A 19717-nucleotide genomic window follows, 5' to 3' on the forward strand; every position below is an offset into this window, starting at 1 on the left:
CCACATGCCTTTGGAAAAAGACTTGTTTTATTTTCAATGAAAACATAAACCTCGAATCATATATAAATTCCAACATAAGAAACAGACAAATGTAAATGTGATTTTTTTTGCACGAGAAGAGGTACAGTTTTCAGATTTTTGTTTTATCCTCTACAATGTCAAAAATGGCATCTAATGTCTCAGAAATTTTTGTTTTATCCTCTACAATGTCAAAAATGGCATCTAATGTCTCAGAAATAATCACATACAGCCAACAGCCAACATCAAGTAACATAAGTAATCTTTTCTGCTCTGATTGAGAGTTGAACTCAAGACCTCCCGCTTACTAAACGGGTGCTCTAACCAACTGAGCTATCAGAGCAACTGTTCAAGAATGCTATAGTCTGCGGTCCCACTTTCTGTTTGCACCCCACCGTTCTTCTTCCTGTTCTTAATTCATGACTTTTAAAACAAATATAATCAATGAATTTAAACTATGTAGAGAAAGAGGGCTGAAATTATTCTGGTTCTAAAACAGACTTTTCGTACAGTGTGTTAGCGATAAGTTAGTCAATAGCAGTCATTTATTGCAAAATCGACAGTGTAATCTGTACTGCCATTTTAAAGCCAAAATAGATACATCCGAAAAAGAATCTTGTACAATTTATTGTTTATTGTTTAATCCAAATTTATTGTCTCAGGTCCGAAAGATAAAAATAAAGGTTTCTCTAAATTAAACGAATCCTTTATCCCTTCCAGAAGGGTCCATAAAAGAAATTTAAAAAAAAAAAAATGTAAAATATAAATTCATATATAATATTATAATATAGATAAGACACCATAAAAATAGTATGATACAATCAAGATCTTCAAAATCATGTGATAAGAAAGAGACAAGTAATATATATCTGTTTAGTGTTGGGAAGAGTAGATTGGTGTGTTTGTAGTTAAAATTTGTATTCGCAATGAAAATTGAAAAGAAAATCCTTACAGATTTGCAACTATAATGTTTGATGAAAATTTCCTTACCATTATACTTTGATGCATCTCCATGCCATATTGATCAAAAGCTCCCATTTTCGCACGGGCAGGGAGACTGCTGCCAAAAGAATTTGGCTTTATACCTACTAATCACATTTGTCTGAAAGCTTGGAAAGCCTTTTGAACGAATCCATTTTCTGCAAATCTTGCAATCATTGCATTTGATGAGATGACATTCTAGCCTTTGCTATTTCTATGATTCCACATCTTGCATTGCATGGCTACGAGAGCATTTCTAACTTTAAAATCTGATGAAAATCTTCGTACCATTATGCTTCGATGCATCTCCATGCCCTATTCAAAATCCCGCCTATTTTTTCAAACGAGTTTTGGTATTCAACCAAACTGACCTGCACGATAAGAACCAATGTATTTGGCTGCGTACTCTCTTGTTGACAGCGACGAAGGCATTCAGAACAACCGTCATCTGCTGAAGCTCCCTGATTGTCTGATACAGTTACTTCGGCTTACTGTAGCTCTTTTCACGGCATCCAGCTCCTGCACATGTTACATGCTCTTGCTTTTTTCACAGTTGCTTTGACTTTGTTACATGCTAGGAGTATGCAACCAAGGGTTAGCTGATTAAGTTGAATGTGTTTGTCGATTTTAATATAACAGTCTCGATTCCTTATTAAAAATACTTAAAGTTAGCTGCAATAATTCATATACATAAGATAAGTAGATTCATCTTAAGCCTAAGGAATATAAATCAGTTCATATCATTTTCTTCATATGCATCTTTGTGTGTATTTATTGTTAAAGACGTTTAATAAGCTTGTTCTTGATTGTCATCGAGGCATCGTATTCAAAGTTTCATCCCTTTATCTATATATCTCTTTGCCCATATCGTGTTCAGATCTCAAGGGAATATGCTACGTGGGTCGAATCTCTCGGGGCACATGTAAGCACACGTTCCCAAATAGGAATTGCAGCAAGGATCTATGGTATGTGATAGAATCCTACTCACCCCGAAGTCTGCAATTTTAATTCACTTGGGACTCTTTCTAATCAAGAGATTGGAGGGCTTAATGTCTCTGTGAACAATCCTCTGGCTGTGAAGGTATTTCAATCCCTCCATCACATGCCAGGGAGGACTCATTTAGCCTTCTCTTGTGCTTTAATAAACCGGAAATGGAGCCTCCATCCATATATTATAGAACAAATTTCATGTTCTCTCCCTGATGGAGTATACCCTGACATTTGACAACATAGGGACAATTAGTTTTCCTAAGAATGTTCATCTCCCTGTTGATGTGAGAAGTGAGGGAGGAATCATGGTCCACGCGGATAACTTTTTGGGCATGGTGGAAGATTTAGGGTGGAGGACCTTGTACACAATGCCTCCGTTACCATGTCCGAGTATCCCAACTCTTTCCAAATCAGAGAGCTGTACACTCTGTATGAGAGGAAGGGGCAGTGGAAGAGGCTTTGGCAGGGGTAACCTCTGATTTTACAAAGGGATCGGAAGCTTTAATCTCAACCGCTTCTTGGATCCCATCGGCTATCACTTTGCTGTTAGAGAAGTCTTAGCTATCACTGCTTGGGTGAAAGAATTTGGCCTGTAAAGAGGCGTCAACCCCGATCCCCAGAAAGGAAAATAATGCTATCCCTACCTCTATATTTCTCTTTGCCCATATTGCGTTCAGATCTCAAGGGAATATACCCCTAGGTTCCACAGAGATTGAAGAAGAGTTAAAAAATTCATAATCTTACACATTGGCTGAAAGTTGTCCTCTTCATCTAAGATACCTTGCCTGCCTTTCTCTCGTCTTGAATGATGATGCTAGAGGAGAGGGCTGCGATAATTAGGTAGTAATTACATATTACGTTCAATTCTCATAGCTTGTAATCGCTTTGGCTTAAGAAACAATTCTTTAGACTACTCTATTATTTTACTTTGTAGAATGCAAGCAATGGATTATTTTACTTCCAGCAATGGTGTCTTCTGGTTTTATCTCAATATGTAGGCTGATCATGTTAATCAATTATCATGAAGCACTCAATTCAAAGATTATGGAACCACCAACATGAATTTTTTTTTTCTCATCTTTGACTAACCTATGCTTATCATGGTTTTTCTCATATTTGACTAACCTATGCTTATCATGGGTGGAGAAAAGATAGATCAGGAAAAAAGGACAAGGCGAAAGGCTAGTGGAAAAGCAAGAAGACCATCAATATCAATGTGAAGGATAGGGGTAAAAAAAATTAATGTTATAACTAGTATGATAAAGAAAAACATGCAAAGAGACTTATTGCAAGATACATTTGGGATTAGATTCATATAATAATAAACTAATAATAAAATAATGTATTTAATATAAAAGACTTATTAGAACCTTTCAATTGAATTTTAGCATAGCTTGCTCAATTCATAACGGCTATTTAGATAATAGAATATTCTACATGAAAAGAAGTCCATTAGTTAAATATGTATTTCTACAAATTTAATGCATTCGTTTATGTGATTTGAAATTTATCATTATAGTCTTGATTCCATCCTCATGATAAAAATAGAAAAATAAGTGAGAAAAAATGGTTAGAGAAAGAAAATAAAAATCCACATTTATTGTTATTTCTCCTATACATCATTCTGCAAATGAAAATAATCAATACCAAAACTGATCTCCATTGAACTATTACCCACAATTAAAACATGAGATAGTGCAATATTCAAAGGAATTGAGAACAAGTGAAGATAAACTTTCCTTTAAACATTTTTATCTAGATACCACACAAGATACCTTACAAACTTGAAAGTGAATAGTTTGAATTTCATGTATCTAGTAATTAACATTAATTGAATTAAATGTATAAAATTATATCAATTGAAAGAAAATAAATTCTAAGTTTTAAAACATAAAAAATATAAAGTAATGGACCAAAATTTGGTATATTGCAATTTCAATGAGTTTCCAATTTTTTAACATATGAAACCCTTTATAATGAGTTCCATCTAAGTATAAATAGACACTTTTGAATAGGAGGACCAAGACACATGATGCAAATTACAAAGGATGTGAATAGTTGTTTTAGACTTTTCACTTGCACGTCCTATTATGACAATAACATGCTTGAAAGAAAATAATACTATTGTTACACATTAGTTTGACCCCTTTTGTAAGTCTTTTCTTAAACAAGCCTAGAATTTATCTACTTTTACTATATTAGCACTTAAACCATCTAAATGAACAAAGAAAACACTTGATTGCACAAATTAAATAAAACTTATTTATCATATTTTTTCACATTGTAAAATATTCATTTTGAATTCTTCACATGCCATCTATACTCTCATTAGCCTAGTATAACTAAAGAAGAATTAAAGTTGGTTGTCTTGGTGAGTCATCTTTCATTATATAAGCAAATCGTGTTTTTAAAATAGGTTGCATTGAGACTTCCTTGAGAATTAATCATCTAACATCATATCCGTTTCCCAAAATGATTTATTTTAATTGATGTACTTCAAATCATATTATAAGAATCTCTTAACTTGTTCTTATAACCTTTCAAAATGTCTTGTTTAAAATTACAATTTTTAAACTATTTTTATGCAACAACTCATCATTTCCTTTGAAAATATTCTCATATAAAAATTTGATGATCTGTAACAACTAGCTCCAAAATTGTTGGCAAATCATTACCTATTTTCTTGATCATCCCTTCTAATATCTTAATTATCTCCTCTACTTGATAATTTCTTACAAATTGCTATTGTCGAGCATTGATTATCTTATAACTCATTCTAACAATTGTGCACCAGAAGTTCGTGGAAAGGAATCAATATGACCTACCATTATTTTAACATCTAAATTAAGTAAGATACTTCATCCTTGAGATTGGTTTTAGTAGATTTGGCCTTTTTTTCCATTTCCTATAACATCTACTTGACTAAAGCCCTAGCTATCTATGCCCCCTCTTCCATTGTTGGCTTCCTTGACTTGTAATAGTAGTAATTGTATAATCTTTTGGTTGCATTTATATTTATGGAACATCATTCAATAGGGTGATTGTTTGACCTTTTCAAGATCCTTGTGCATCAATGGTTATGTTGGATCTCACCCAAGATTTAGTAGGGGGAGGTGATCTAACAAAATTTGGATGGGAGCGGAGAAAAATCATCATGAGGAGGCTAAAATGTTCACTTATTTCTTTGTATTAAATTATTAAACTCGATTTAGGAACATTATCACCTATTTTCTAGTAATGAGAAGGACACTGATCTTATTATTTTTTTCTTCCCCTTTTTATCATTGTTATGGAGAATCTCTATAAACTAAATATTTTCTTGTTCAAGTTGAATTTGGACTTGCTAAAATTTTGGAGAACTAGGGGTTGGAGAAGGATTCCTTAGAAGAGAAAGAGATTTTCTTGAGGGGATCTTCTCGATGGAGTGAGTATTCTTTGTAGAGGAAAATAATGTGATATTTTAGGAGAAGTAGAGGGTTGGATATGAAGGGTGAAGTAATTCTTTCAAGATATGAAGACTTCTCTACAATTAGATCTTATTGAAAGTAAGAGATAGAGTTTCAGAAGAAGATCTCATGTATAATTTGAGAAAAATTAGGCCCTTTAGAAGTCTTTGGCTCCTTTTTTTCTTATGGTAGGTAAGACACAATGTGAGGAGATTTAGTATTAAAAGGAGACCAAATAGGAAGAGATCAGGCAAGAGAACTCATTTTATAGCTCTTTATCAATAGTTTCAAGAATATTCAACTCTTTAGTAGGAAGTCCATAACTAATTCTTTTGTCATTGATTCATTTCTTCATTCTAGATCCTCATAACTTCCTTTTATCCCAGTCTATCTTGGGTAAAGGATTAGAAGTAATGTACTATTTTTGTAAGAAGAATCAACAATATTTCTATCATCATTCATAACATATGGCACTATAGCAATTGAATATGATTTTAATTGTAGAGAGGTCATCTTGGAACGGTCCCTCTTTCACACTTCATGGTCATTTGAACAATTATCCCCAAAATATTTCATTCTTTCTTAATTTTTGCAAATATTTCTCAAACATTCAGTTGTTGCCTAAATGTTTAATGAAGACTTGGATTTATACAAGTTTATATTAAGTTTATCTATTCCAATTCAACCTCTATACTTTTGGCTGCCTGATTGTTTTAACATGATTCTTTATCATTTATATTAAAAATCCTACTCCTTCACTTTTTTTGAAAACATATCTTATAGACTTCTATTAACTACCTACAAAGTTCTAAAAAGGCTAATTAGTATCTTAAATGTCATGGAAGCATGCAAGGTGCATTATTAGAGTTCCCTCTGCCTTTCTCATTCTTTTTGGTTTGTTTAGGTCTAGAATTAATCCATTTTCAAACATCTTGATGATGTATCCCAAAGTACAATTCAAAATATTGATGCAAAAAACTCATCCACTCGAATCCAAAAGTAACAATTTAATCAATGTGACACTATGGAGATCTATTAATATTAAGTCATATTTCATCTTATAATAATATAATTAATATAAAAAATATCAAACTTGTTAAATTCAATTTTTAATTAAATGATATTCAACTATATTAATATGATATTAGATTCTATGTTGAAAAAAGTCAAAATTAATCCCTAGGAGTTGAAACATTCAATTTTTAAGTATTTTGTCAATTTATTACAAACTGAACTTTGTCATTGATTTGCACTTCTAGATCTCACAAACACAAATCTCTACTTATCCATTTGACACAAGCTCACTAATGTAAATTTTTGAAGAACTAGGACATGTGGTAAGCAATACTTTTGCATGCATAAACCTTTGAACATTTCTATCAAGTGTGGTTTCCTTAAAATATAACCAAATCTGTAAAACTACTTAGTGCATTCATTCATATTAAAAAATTGAATTATAATAAAAATAATCATGCTTTGTGAATGAGAACGATTGAATAGAAACTCAATTGATTTGTGTCAAATCTATTAGGGAATATAATCATATGTTTATAAGAAAGAAATATAGTTCTATTTGAACTATATTGGAACCATAAAAATACGGAATCAAATTATGAATTACACATACCTAGTTATCCATTATGCTTAAAAACCTTCGAACATTTTAATCAAGTGTGGCTCCTTTAAGATATGACCAAAATTGTAAAAACTAATTAATTAGTGCATGTTAACAGAGTAGTAAAGTAGATTAGAATATAAATAAAGGTGTTTTATGAATAGGATTGATGGTATCCAAAACTAATTGACTTGTGCCAAATCTATTAGGAAATAAAGTTACAACATGTAAGAAAGAAATATAGCCATATTGATTTTGCACTGGAATCGTTTAAATTACAAAAATATTGCATACCACTTATGCTTAGTAATCTTTTTTAAGTGAGAAATATCCCACAAGCAATCAAGAAAGAACATTATAAAGAAGTTTTTAATGAATTACAAGTGTGGGATATTAATCAACTTGTCATTAGGCCAAGCTAGGAAATGTGGCAAGAGAGGATCCACAAATAGGTTCAATCACTCCCTTGAAATATTGTAGCCTATCATGAAAACATGTGACCATGCAACTACCTAATCCAACTATACTTTCTTATAGCTTGTATGAATAATATCGATCACTTACAATTATGTGCATGCAACAATCCATCTCCTAAAATATATTCTCAATGACTAGGTCATAGATAATTAACTTAGTTCCCATCTCCTAAAACATAATACAAGCATGAATATATAGCTTTCTACATCACTCAAATGACCATGAAGATACAAAGAGAGAAATTAAAATGCATATGCAGTCACCATTAAGTTTCCCCCAAGATCCATATGAGAGAGGACCCATGCCTTAAGAAAGTGGATCTCATTAGGATCACACGAAATTTGGGCTTTCTAGGTAAAGATAACAAATCTTCATTGAGCTAAAGGACCAATTGCAATTGCTTACTCTCCAATCAAATCTTTGACTTGCAATAACCATAGGAACATTTCACCCAACACAAAGACATGACTACATACGAACCAACTAATCTACATGCAAGAAAAGAAGTCCTCCTTATGTGTCACCACCACCAAATGGAAATAAAAAAGAATGTCATAAAGACAAAAACATTTGCAAGCCATTTAGGGGAGAAGACCCAATAGTTGAAAACCCTAACTTTGCGCTTCTCAAAATCTTATGTGGAAATTTCAATCAGTTCCAATTTTTTACAGTGACATACTTGGTACATCCCTTGCTTATAACTAAGGTTTCAGGGCCACATCATCATGCTTTTTGTCAAGGCATCCAAAATAACCCATAAAAAAGGTGAGACCAATAGTCATGCATAAGGGGGCCTCATACTTGTGCAACTGATGTGGCATCACATGATTGGTTGCTTTTTACAATCAAGGATACATTTCATTCAATTGTAGGTATTAAAGTTGAATAACTATTGGTACAATGTTGTCAATAAAATTGAACATTAAATCAACGAATATGGATATTAAATTAACAACTACTATCACAACAATTGAAACACACTTAACTACTCTCCCCTACCTACAACATATTGCAGCCACACATCTTTATATTTGAAACCATGAGGGCTTTTAATCCTGTACATGGATAATTTTATTTTTATAAGAAGTCATGAGAATCTTATAAGATGATGCATGGAGGACTTGGCCTCTACAGATGACATGAAATGTATCAACCTTATGCAGTTGAACAAATCTTCAAATATGCTAAACACCATGTATGCAAAGTGCAGGAATTTTGTAGATTGTCTGAAAGTTGTTGCATCTCCTAGAACGTAATCGTTGTAGCTGACCCGAGACATGAGTATTTTAATGAAGAATCGATACCGTTATATCAAAATCAACAAACACTTGTCCAACTTGATCAGCTAAACATACTCCCGGCATGTAATAAAGCAAAAACTTTATAACAGAGTATGTAAATACATCAGAGTATGTCAAAAATGGCGTCTAAAGTTTATATATTGTTCGATCAACATTTATGCATGTATCTTAGATTAATTAAATTTGTTTTGTTTATGGCTGCTTCTCTTCTGCAGTATCTCTTTACAAATCCTGCCTTGCATCATGGGGATTCACTTTCATCCAGATAATTACCTTCCTTGATTTCTACTTTCCTCATTAAAACATGAGATACGAAAAATTATTTGTGCAGATATAAACATAGTATCATCATCATAGTTTAACAGTTTAACAGTTAACGTAGAAATAGGAAATCGCATATGAACAAAGGTGAAGTTTGTCATTTCTGTTTTGTACCATTGTTAGCAAATAGAGCCAACTTCTAGTAGAATAAGTATTCATTTCTGCTCTGATTGAGAGTTGAACGGAAGACCTCCCGCTTACTAAACGGGTGCTCTAACCAACTGAGCTATCAGAGCAACTGTTTGTGTAAGCCAGACTTTATTTATTCAATTTTTTTTAATGCTGAGCCTGTTGCAGGGAGCGCAATGCTCAATATCAAATGTCGGCATGGAAAACTTTCTCTGTCTGAATTACAGAGATAATATATATATATATAATTTAGTTCGCACTTCTTCAATTCAAGATTAGCACGTTCAACAACTTCACTTTAAGTTTGTGGATCCAGTTTCTGTTTGCGCCCTAGCGTTCCTCTTTCTATTTTACAAATTCTCCATAGAATCTGGTTCACATAAAGATATGATAATTCAAATAAAATCTCACATTGTATAGAATTCTTAAATCACATACATTAAGCTTACATTTTTAGACTTAAAAATATTCAACACTCAGAATTAATTGACATTTTTTAGTTTTAAAATGTTGCTTAATGTATGTAGTCATACTAAGCATGCATTTCTAAATTTAAAAGTGTTAAACATTCTCTAGACTTAATATGTTGGTTTAAGACTGATCAAATTTATAATAAGATATGAAAAATGCTAAAACCATAACCTAAAAAAATACTCGAATTCAAACTCTCAGTTTTAACTTTTGGACAATGAATATCCAATAGTAAAATTAAACAAAGAGTGAAATTTTCTTTAGCATTGATAAATATTGACAAAATTGAAGAGTTTGAACAATAAAATTAAATTCTGTTTTGCGGCCCTGAATTGTTGAGTTGCGCAACTTTTCATTAGAATTGACGAATTTCATTAAGACTATTCAGGGTAACCCTAGAGTAGAAGCAATATTATTGTAAAGAGGGAAGCCTGCGTGTACTCTATAGCCATGACTTTCTTGTCGATTTCCTCGACAGCTACATCGGATGATGTAGCAACTTCGCCTAATTCTGAATCAACTGTTTACAGTTTCGGAGGTCGGGGACAAATTTTGCAAGTATGTAACAGTCGAAGATAACTACTTCTGTGCACGAAATGAATGAAAACTACCTTTATTCGCGGCTTTACAGTGAATATCAAATTAACTATGAATACTTCAATATTTTTTTATTAAGACTATATATTTAGTGGTTGGGGACAACTTTTCATTTGGATGGTTCAAAATATCTATTGTAACAAGTGTCACGTATTGAACTTGATGTATTAATTGTAGTGGAAATAATAAATATAATAAAATAAGTATATAAAATATTTGTTATTATTTTTAATTAAATTAATTTATTATAATTAATATATTAAAATAATAAATAAAATTATTATTTTAATTATATTAAATTTGTTTTATTTTATTGTTTGATATTTTATGTAAAGTACACTTGAACAATTGAAATTGTTTTAGAGGTAGTGTTAGATCTATGAGGCTAATTTTTTTGTTGTTCAAACTAGTTATGTTCCCAAGAGGCCTACGTTGTGGAGATAGTGGATGAGTAGACATGATGAGGCAATCGATACATAATGACAACTTTGGTGTCCAAAAGCCCTCTATTAAATAACATTGCAATATCTTAGTTTCATATATGATTGTTGGAGTAAACATTTAGAGTTCTTTTTAGCAACAAACGCAACAAGAAAGTGAGTTATATTTCTTAAAGTGAATCATTAGACCCTTGACAGTAGATATATGTAAACACAAAGTGCATTATGTTAGCACTTTCTAACAAATAAAAAAAATTCTATTTTTTTGATTTTGAAGGGTATGTTGCTGCTAATATGCCGATCTAGATCTACTTTACAATACAATAAATAACAAAACTAAAGAGTTATGAAAAGGGTAAAGTAAATCATAGAAAATGAATGCAACAGACAAAGATAATAAAAATTAATGGTCTACAATTAGTATTGCATTGTAATGATGAAAATAATGTTTCCATGTCTGTTAAATTAATTAGATTCTTATGTTGAATGTGAGGTAGTTAAGTGTTAGTTACCAATTGGGAATTTGTGTAGCCATTTACAATGAAGGGAGGTTCGAAAGACAGATAGTATTTGAAATCATAGTTCTTACAATCACATGCATTTCAAATGGAAAACAGGGGCATCAAGCATAACTTTTTGGGACAATTACTGTGAGATGCCTTGATTGAGTATGAAGAAGTAATAGTCAAGTGAGAGTTAAATGTATAAACGGTAATAGTAAGTAGTAAGAAAAAGTGTCTAGTAATGTTTCTATAAATCATTGTATACATGGATGAGAAGATCCAAATTCACATGTTTTGAACAAAATATCATGAAATAGAAGATGAATCAATGTGCCAAGTAAACAATATTTGACCATTTTAATGAAACAGTAAAACAACTACAAATATTTGTATGCAAGTGTAGAACTATGTTGGATGGTGACTTTTATTTTCTCATGTCAAAATGGCCCAGTAGGCAAATTAGTTTTTAACTAGTTTTATATATTTTTCATAATTATCTTATACCAAATTTGGTAAGGTGGGCATGGATATATTTATTATGTTGTAGCCTAAATGTTTGTCTCATATGTGAACTTGAATCACCTATGACAAAAATGTATATGTTGAGAGTGAGTAATAAAAATATAACAAGATGAACCACGAAAGTCAGAGCTTGAAAATAACAATGGAGCATAACCACTAACTAGTGTAATAAAGGCTTACTTCTCAACTTTTTGTGAAGTGATCTAGCATAAGCAAATGAACATGATGGTTGTTGGACATAAATATTTCAAGTAGATTACAATCAACCAACAAGAGAAGTAAGAATAGAAAAGTGGTGGTAAGAAATTAACATCATCAACAAAATACAATGATATTTCAATATACATGTAGTAGTATGAAGACATGTTCTTTCATATATACGAACAAATATAGAGAGTTATATTGTATTTTTTGGAGATAAGTTGTAAACATTAATATGTTTACTTTAATGAAACAAAAAAGGTTATAGTAACTGATGCAGTCACCGGTTAGGAGGGACCTCAAGGAGATCAATTCCGACCAGTCAACAAGAGTAAACACAACGAAAACACAAGGGTATGATGGAGGCAATGCAGAATAGATTGAATTATAACATGAAAACTGATTACAATCAGTCTGATGTAGGAGAATCCCCGGTTCTTGGCAATCTTGTATCAACCAAAAAAAATATTTCTATTTGTTTTCTTTTTTGTTTGTAGTTTCAACATTTCTTTCTGTATTTCTTGGATTTGGCTCACCGGAACCTGTGGAGTTGGATTTTGCTTGAAGACTTGATCATCTTCCTTATTCCCAAACTGTGGAGCATTTGGATCATTTTCCAACAAGTTATCGTTACCGGTTTCTGAGATAGTTTTCTGTTCTGGTCGGTTGCCTGGACCTATTTGCATTGGTGATCTATTGGATCCTTTCCATAGCTTGCGAAGCCCTGGGCGTTGATTTCATTGTTCCTTGGTGTGTGACTGACCTTCCCTTTGATTCTCACTTCATCCTTCGAATTTTTTGGATAAATTTCTAAGACAGAGGCCAACATTGTTGGTTCTACACATTAGGTCTTGTTCTTCAGGTTTTGATCCTTTTTTGGGCCAACCAGATCCCCTTGGATCATATAAATAATTGTAATCAAGCATTAGGATGGAGTCAAAGGAGTTAGACAAAATATAGAAGCAAAATCTTAAGTTTGAGGTCTCGGTTGTGACTTGTTTTATATTCTAAGCATGTTTTAGCAGGCCTGTGAACCGGTTTTTGTATTGGTTGATTGTAATCAATTTTCATGTTATAATTCAATCTGTTTTGCATTGCCTCCATCACATCCTTGTGTTTCCATTGTGTTCACTCTTGCTGACCGGTCCAGACTGATCTCCTTAAGGTCCCTCCTAACTGGTGACTAAATTAGTAACACTTTTAAGTAATCTTATAAGTATACGATTTATGAATGTATCACATCTACAAAAGTTTGACAAGATATTAAAAAGTAGTGATAAGCTGGTTTTGAAAGAAAAATTGTCTACTATATCATATGTATATTTATGTATTTGGTAGGAAAAGACTTTGATTCATGAAAATTCTGCTACAGGTAAGTGAGTTGCAAGGGCAAAAAATAGAAAAAAAAGTAAATGTTTATATATAGAAACTTAATATGAAAATTTGAAATCTAAAAGTAGGTGTACAATATTATTTCTATATTTGGCTTGAAGATTCATCCAGAGCTAAGTGGTTCTCTTCCAATTTGATAATGGCATTGTCTTGATCAAGTGTATAATTTGCTTCCTTTTGCAAACCACAAACAATGAATATAATTGCTCTTATCTTCTATGTAGCCTTCATAGGTGGGTTTTTAGGAGCTGTGGGAGTAGACGACTTAACATTTCCTTTTCTACAATGCATTCCAAATTATTAGTTTCTCTCAATTGTTAAGATGCATTTCAGGGAATGCGTATGTGTGTATTTAGTGGCTTCATTGCACTTGTTGCAGTGACCAACATAATTATTGAGTGGACCAAAGTTGAGGCTGGTGCAATTGCATTTTAAGCAAGATGGCTAAAATGGCATGAAAAAAGCATTTGCAACTCTTAATACCACATATATCCATTAACATAAATATTGCAATGAATTGTTATTTCTTTTGTGTTAAAGGTGAAATATGTGGTAGAAAGAAAATTGCATATTAGTTCAGCTTGAATTGGATAAAGTGACATTTATTTAATAAAATGTATAGTATTAGAGAACTTTTGTACCAAATTAGGAAAATTTACCTCATATGTTGTATGTAGCAACCTTTGAAGGTGATCTTTGGTTTCTCTGTTTGCTAATGGCCCAATATAAGTTGATTTGTAATGTGGAGTGTAGTGCCTTTTGTATATGTTCGTCTAATAATGTTTTTGAACAAGAGTAGAGGGTAGTCTTTGATTTGGAATCATTGTTCAATGTTTAGAAATTGTTGTAGAAAATTTAAGTGGAGAGATATATATCCATAAATTATGTGTTATGTATATATAATTTGTAATTTTTAAGATTGTTACCAAAAAAAATTGTACTGTGTAATAAAGAAAAGACTAACAATTTTATAAACAAATCAAATTCAATTTCTATTTTATAGGGGAAAGGACCCAGTAATTGAGCGCGTTCCAATTCTTGGGATATAAGTTGTTGATTTAATATCCCTATCTTTGTTGATTTAATGTTCAACTTTTGTACAACATTGCACCAATAGTTGTGACTTTAAAGTTGTTATTACAATGATGAGTACCAATAATTGAATGAAATATACCATTTTTTGTAAAAAGTAACCAATCACGTGATGCCACATCAACTACACAAGTATTGGGGCCTCTTTTGCATCCCTATTGGTCTCACTTTTTTTTTTAGGTTGTTTTGGACACCTTGGCAAAAAGCATGCTGATGTGGCATCATATTTGATGATGTGGCCATGAAACCTTAGTTATAAGCAGTGAACTTGCCAAGTAAGCTGCTGTAAAAAATTGGGAGTGATTTGAAATTTCCACGTAAAATTTTGAGAAGCACGAAGTTAGGGTGCACAACTATTAGATCCTCTCCCCTACATGAATTTATTTTTTAATCACACCATATTTCACATAAAAGAATTAAGCAAAAAACACAAAAAAGACAAAAAGAAATCGTGTATCAAGAGGACGCTTCTTAATTTCTAATAAGAATCAACGAGAATGCTCGAGAGTTATGGATCCTACAATCGACATAATAATTTGGGATTTACTGCTATATAAACAAAATGATGTTTATGATAGAAAAGAATTTATATTATGTGTGGCCTAAATAATTCCAGCCAATGGAGAAAATTCGGACGATTCAAAATTGACGAAACACTCTTAAACTGGAATTTGTGGTTGTAGATTTTTAAGGTAAAATCCAGCGGTGCCGCCGACTGTTTACATGAATCAAGTTAGAATCCCACTTGAGCAAGCAATCATGGCCGCCAAAAGAAAATACCAAAAAAATGTCACATTAGTCTGAGGAATCTGGACTTATAGAGGCAGCATGGCTGGCCCGCAGAAGACACAAAATAAACGCTTCATGATCTGTTTACAGCGGATAAAGGTTTGAAATTCAAAAACGTAAAAATATAAAAGTTAAAATCAAATCCGGCCTTAAGAAGGCTGCACGGGCGGCCGACGAAACTGAGGAAAAACAGCTATTGGGCGAAGCAGACCATATTGCAATGGCAGAAACTAAAGAAAGTAAGGACGTAGTGATGTTCCCTTACATGGCGCAGGGCCATTTCATTCCCTTCCTCGGCCTGGCTAAAATGCTTACTTCCCAAGGCCTCACCGTCAGCTTTATCACCACCACTGCCTCTGCCCCCAAATTGCAATCTCAGGCGCTTGGATCCTCCATTTGTATTGTTCCTCTTTATTTCCCGCTCATCCCCGGCCTCCCCCCTGGCTGCGAAAGCACCGACGTTCTTTCCTACATCGAAGCCCGGCCAGTTGTTGTCTGTGTCTTCGCACAAGCTTTCCCACCCATTTGAAGACTGGCTGGAGCAGGTCATGGCAGAAACCTCACGGAAGCCCGCCTGCATAATAAGCGACGTTTTCTTACTCTGGACAGCACAATCAGCTTCCAAATTCGGGATTCCGCGAGTGGTGTTCCAAACAACAGGGGCAATGGCGGCTTCTCTTCTGCAATTTCTCTTTACAAATCCGGTCTCGGAAATAATAATCGACCGCCAAATCATAGAGATCCGGGATCGCTGTATCAATGTGAACCTGAGGCGTTCAGAGCTGCCCCACATGCTTAGAAGCGAGTTGTCTTATTCATCTTACCCTGTGCTTCCAGGGCTTCAGCAGGCCTATGGCTTGGGGGAAAGAAAGCTGCGCTGCAACGCTTGTCAATACTTTTGACGGGCTCGAAGCAGAGTATGTGAAATATTTAGAGGAATCTACAGGCAAGCCCGTGTGGAGTATAGCTTCTCCTCTACACAAACCCCAATTTGGGATCGAAAATGAATCAGAGTGCATCCGTTGGCTGGACACACAACAGGAAAACTCTGTCATTTACATCTCGTTTGGATCTCAGGCTTTTCTTTCAGATGACCAAACGAAAGCCCTCGCAAGGGGCATCGTAGCCAGTAATCAGCCTTTCATTTGGACGATTAAGGATCCAGTTGGAGGCCACGTTAATTCCTGTGATTTCCTTCCCGAGGGTTTCATGGAAGCAACGAGAGACAGAGGAATGGTAATCCACGGGTGGGTGCCTCAGCGCCTAATTCCGTCCCATCCTTCAACTGCGTTTTTTATGAGTCACTGTGGTTGGAATTCGACATTAGAGAGTAGCAGCGCTGGAGTGCCATTGGTCGTCTGGCCCATGGCGTTCGATCAATTTGCTAACGCCAGATTGGTAATTGAGCATTTGGGGCTTGGTTTGCAGATCTGCGAAGGATATGACGCCATTCCCAGTAGTGATATTGTGGAAACAACAGTCAAAGCAGCCATGACAGCGGAAATTGGAAAAGAACTGCGTCAACGCGCACTGCAAATTAAGGAATCCATTAATGAAGCGTCCTGCAAGTTAAGTGTTAAAGCGTTTGTATCTTACGTCTTCAGCCTCGGCTTCGATGGTAATAAGTGAAAATATTTTATCGTATCTGCAGCTAATCAATGAGAATTTTCTTCATTTCTATTGCAGCTATTATTTTCTTTGATGTAATCTGTGTTCAATTGAAAATAACTGTCAGACTTTTGTTTTATCTTTTACAATGTCAATAACGGCGTCTAATTTTAAAAATATAAGTAAATTTGATATTACCTGCAATTGTTTGCTCGACTATCTGTTTCATGTCAATTAAGAAGCCAACGACTAACATCAATATAAATTACTGCTGCTCTGATTGAGAGTTGAACTCAAGACCTCCCGCTTACTAAACGGTTGCTCTAACCAACTGAGGTATCAGAGCAACCGTAACATTCCACTGTAGACTGCATTCACACATTCTGTTTACGCCTCACCGAACTTCTTCCTCCGCTTACGTAGAAAAAGAGAATTCTGACCACATAATCTTTTTAATTTATTGTTTATTGTTTAATCCAAATTTATTCTCACAGGTCTGAGAGATAAAGATGGAGGTTTCTCTGAAGTAAATGGAGTTTTTACCCCTTACAGCAGGGTCAATAAATGGATAAAATCTGAGTACTTTTACACATTCTCCATAGAACAGGGCTTACATAAAGGCATGATAATTCAAATAAAAGTTCTCACACACTCTGCATAGTATCTGGTTTACAGTAACGTACGAAGAATGCTAAAATCATAATCTAGAAACCTGTTAGAGTCTCAGATTTTTACAGCAGCTTATTTGGCAAGTCCCCTCTTTATAACTTAGACACATGATTGGTTACTTTTCATAGCAAATAAGCAAGTACGAGGGCATTAAATCAACCACTTCTATCACAAGAATTGAAACACACTCAACTACTAAGTCTTTTCCCCTATGAATACTTCAATATTTCTTTTATTAAGCTGGTGAAAATATTTATTATAAGGAGTGTCATGTATTGGCAAAGTATTTGTTGTTTTAATATTGTAGTGGAAATAATAAATAATAAAACAATTATGTAAAAATATTTGTTATAATTTTTAATAATATTTATTAATTGTAATTAATATATTAAAATATTAAAAAAATAGTATTCTAATTATTTTATTAAATTTGTTTTATTTTATTGTTTGGCATTCTATGTAAAATAGACTTGAACAATTAAAAGTGTTTTAGAGGCAGTGTTAGATATATGAGGTTGAATTTTTTCTTGTTTAAGCTAGTTATGTTCCCAATAGGCCTATGTTGTGGAGATAGTGGATGAGTAGGCATGATGAGGTAACTATTATATAATGACAACTTTGGTGTCCAAAAGCCCTCTATTAAATAACATTGCAATATCTTAGTTTCATTTGAGATGGTTGGAATTAGCATTTAGAGTTCTTTTCAACAACAAATGCAACAAGAAAGTGAGTTAGATTTCTTAAAGTGAATCATTAGACCCTGGTTAGTATATATATGTAAATATATAGTCCATTATGTTAGCACTTTTTAACAAATAAACCTTTTAATTTTCTTATTTTGAAGAGTATGTCGCTGCTACGCTTGAATGCAACAAACAAAGATGATAAAAAAAGATGGTTTAATATTGTATTGTAATGACAAAAATATTTTTTTCATGTTCATTAAATTAATTAGATTCTTATGTTGAAAGTGAGGTAGTTAAGTGTTAGTTACCAATTGAGATTCTTTGTAGCCATTTACAATGAAGGGAGGTTAGAAAGATAGATATCATTTGAAATCATAGTGCTTACAAGCACGTGCATACTACAAAAATAGGGGCAATAAGCATGAATGTTTGGGGGAATTACTATGAGATGCCTTAAATGACTATGAAGAAGTAATAGTTAAATGTATAGACAATAATAGTAAGTAGTGAGTAGTAAGAAAAAGTGTCTAGTAATGTTGCTATAAATCATTTTATGCATGGATGAGAATATCCAAATTCAAATGTTTTGAACAAAATATCATGAAAGAGAAGATGAATCAATGTGGCAAGTAAACAATATTTTACCATTTTAATGTAATAGTAAAACAACTACAAATCTTTGTATGCAAGGGTAGAATTTTGTTGGATAGTGTCTTTTATTTTTGTCACATGTGTCAAAACAACCTAGTAGGAAAATTACTTTTCAAATAATTTTATAGAGTTTTCTTAATTATCTTATACCAAATTTGGTATGTTGGGCATGAACATATTTATAATAAGTTGTGGCATAAATGTTTGTCGCATGTGTGCACCTGAATCACTTATTACAGAGGTGTTTATTCTAAAAGCGAGTAATAGAAATATAAAAAAATGAACCACGGACGTCAGAACTTGAAAAGAACAATAAAGCATAACCACTAAATAGTGTAACAAAGGCTTACTTCTCAGCTTTTTGTGAAGTGATTTAGCATAAGAAAATGAACATGATGGTTGATGGACATAAATATTTTAGGTAGATTGCAATCAACTAATAAGAGAAGTAAGTACTGAAAAGTGGTGCTAAGAAATTAACATCATAAGCATAAAGACAGTGATATTTCAATATACTTGTAGTAGTATAAAGAAATGGGCTTTCATAAATATGAACAAATATATAGAGTTATATTATATTATTTGGAGATAAATTATAAACATTAGTATGTTTACATTTAATCAAAACAATAACTTTTTAAAGTACTATTATGAATGCATTGTGTTTATGAAAGCTTTATAAGATATTGGAAAATAGTGGTAAGATGGTTCTGAAAGAAAAATTGTCTATTATATCATATGTATAATTTATATATGTATTTGGTGGGAAAAGACTTCGATTCATGAAAATTTTGCTACAACAAAGTGAGCTACAAGGA

The 19717-nt window shown here is 33.0% G+C and overlaps 2 non-coding genes and 2 pseudogenes across 2 annotated transcripts; 1 reads left to right on the forward strand and 3 right to left on the reverse strand.

Annotated features, from left to right (window-relative positions):
- Window positions 1–287: 287 nt before the first annotated feature.
- On the reverse strand, window positions 288–361 carry TRNAT-AGU (transfer RNA threonine (anticodon AGU)). The gene has a single exon. It is a non-coding gene; the product is annotated as a tRNA-Thr (tRNA).
- A 1518-nt stretch (window positions 362–1879) lies between these two features.
- On the reverse strand, window positions 1880–9250 carry LOC131856747 (mitogen-activated protein kinase kinase 9-like; annotated as a pseudogene).
- A 6003-nt stretch (window positions 9251–15253) lies between these two features.
- On the forward strand, window positions 15254–17012 carry LOC131053176 (UDP-glycosyltransferase 92A1-like; annotated as a pseudogene).
- Window positions 17013–17165: 153 nt separating this feature from the next.
- TRNAT-AGU (transfer RNA threonine (anticodon AGU)) lies at window positions 17166–17239 on the reverse strand. The gene has a single exon. It is a non-coding gene; the product is annotated as a tRNA-Thr (tRNA).
- Window positions 17240–19717: the final 2478 nt, after the last annotated feature.

Source organism: Cryptomeria japonica, chromosome 7 (genome assembly GCF_030272615.1).
Source record: "Cryptomeria japonica chromosome 7, Sugi_1.0, whole genome shotgun sequence".
NCBI classification, from domain to species: domain Eukaryota; kingdom Viridiplantae; phylum Streptophyta; class Pinopsida; order Cupressales; family Cupressaceae; genus Cryptomeria; species Cryptomeria japonica.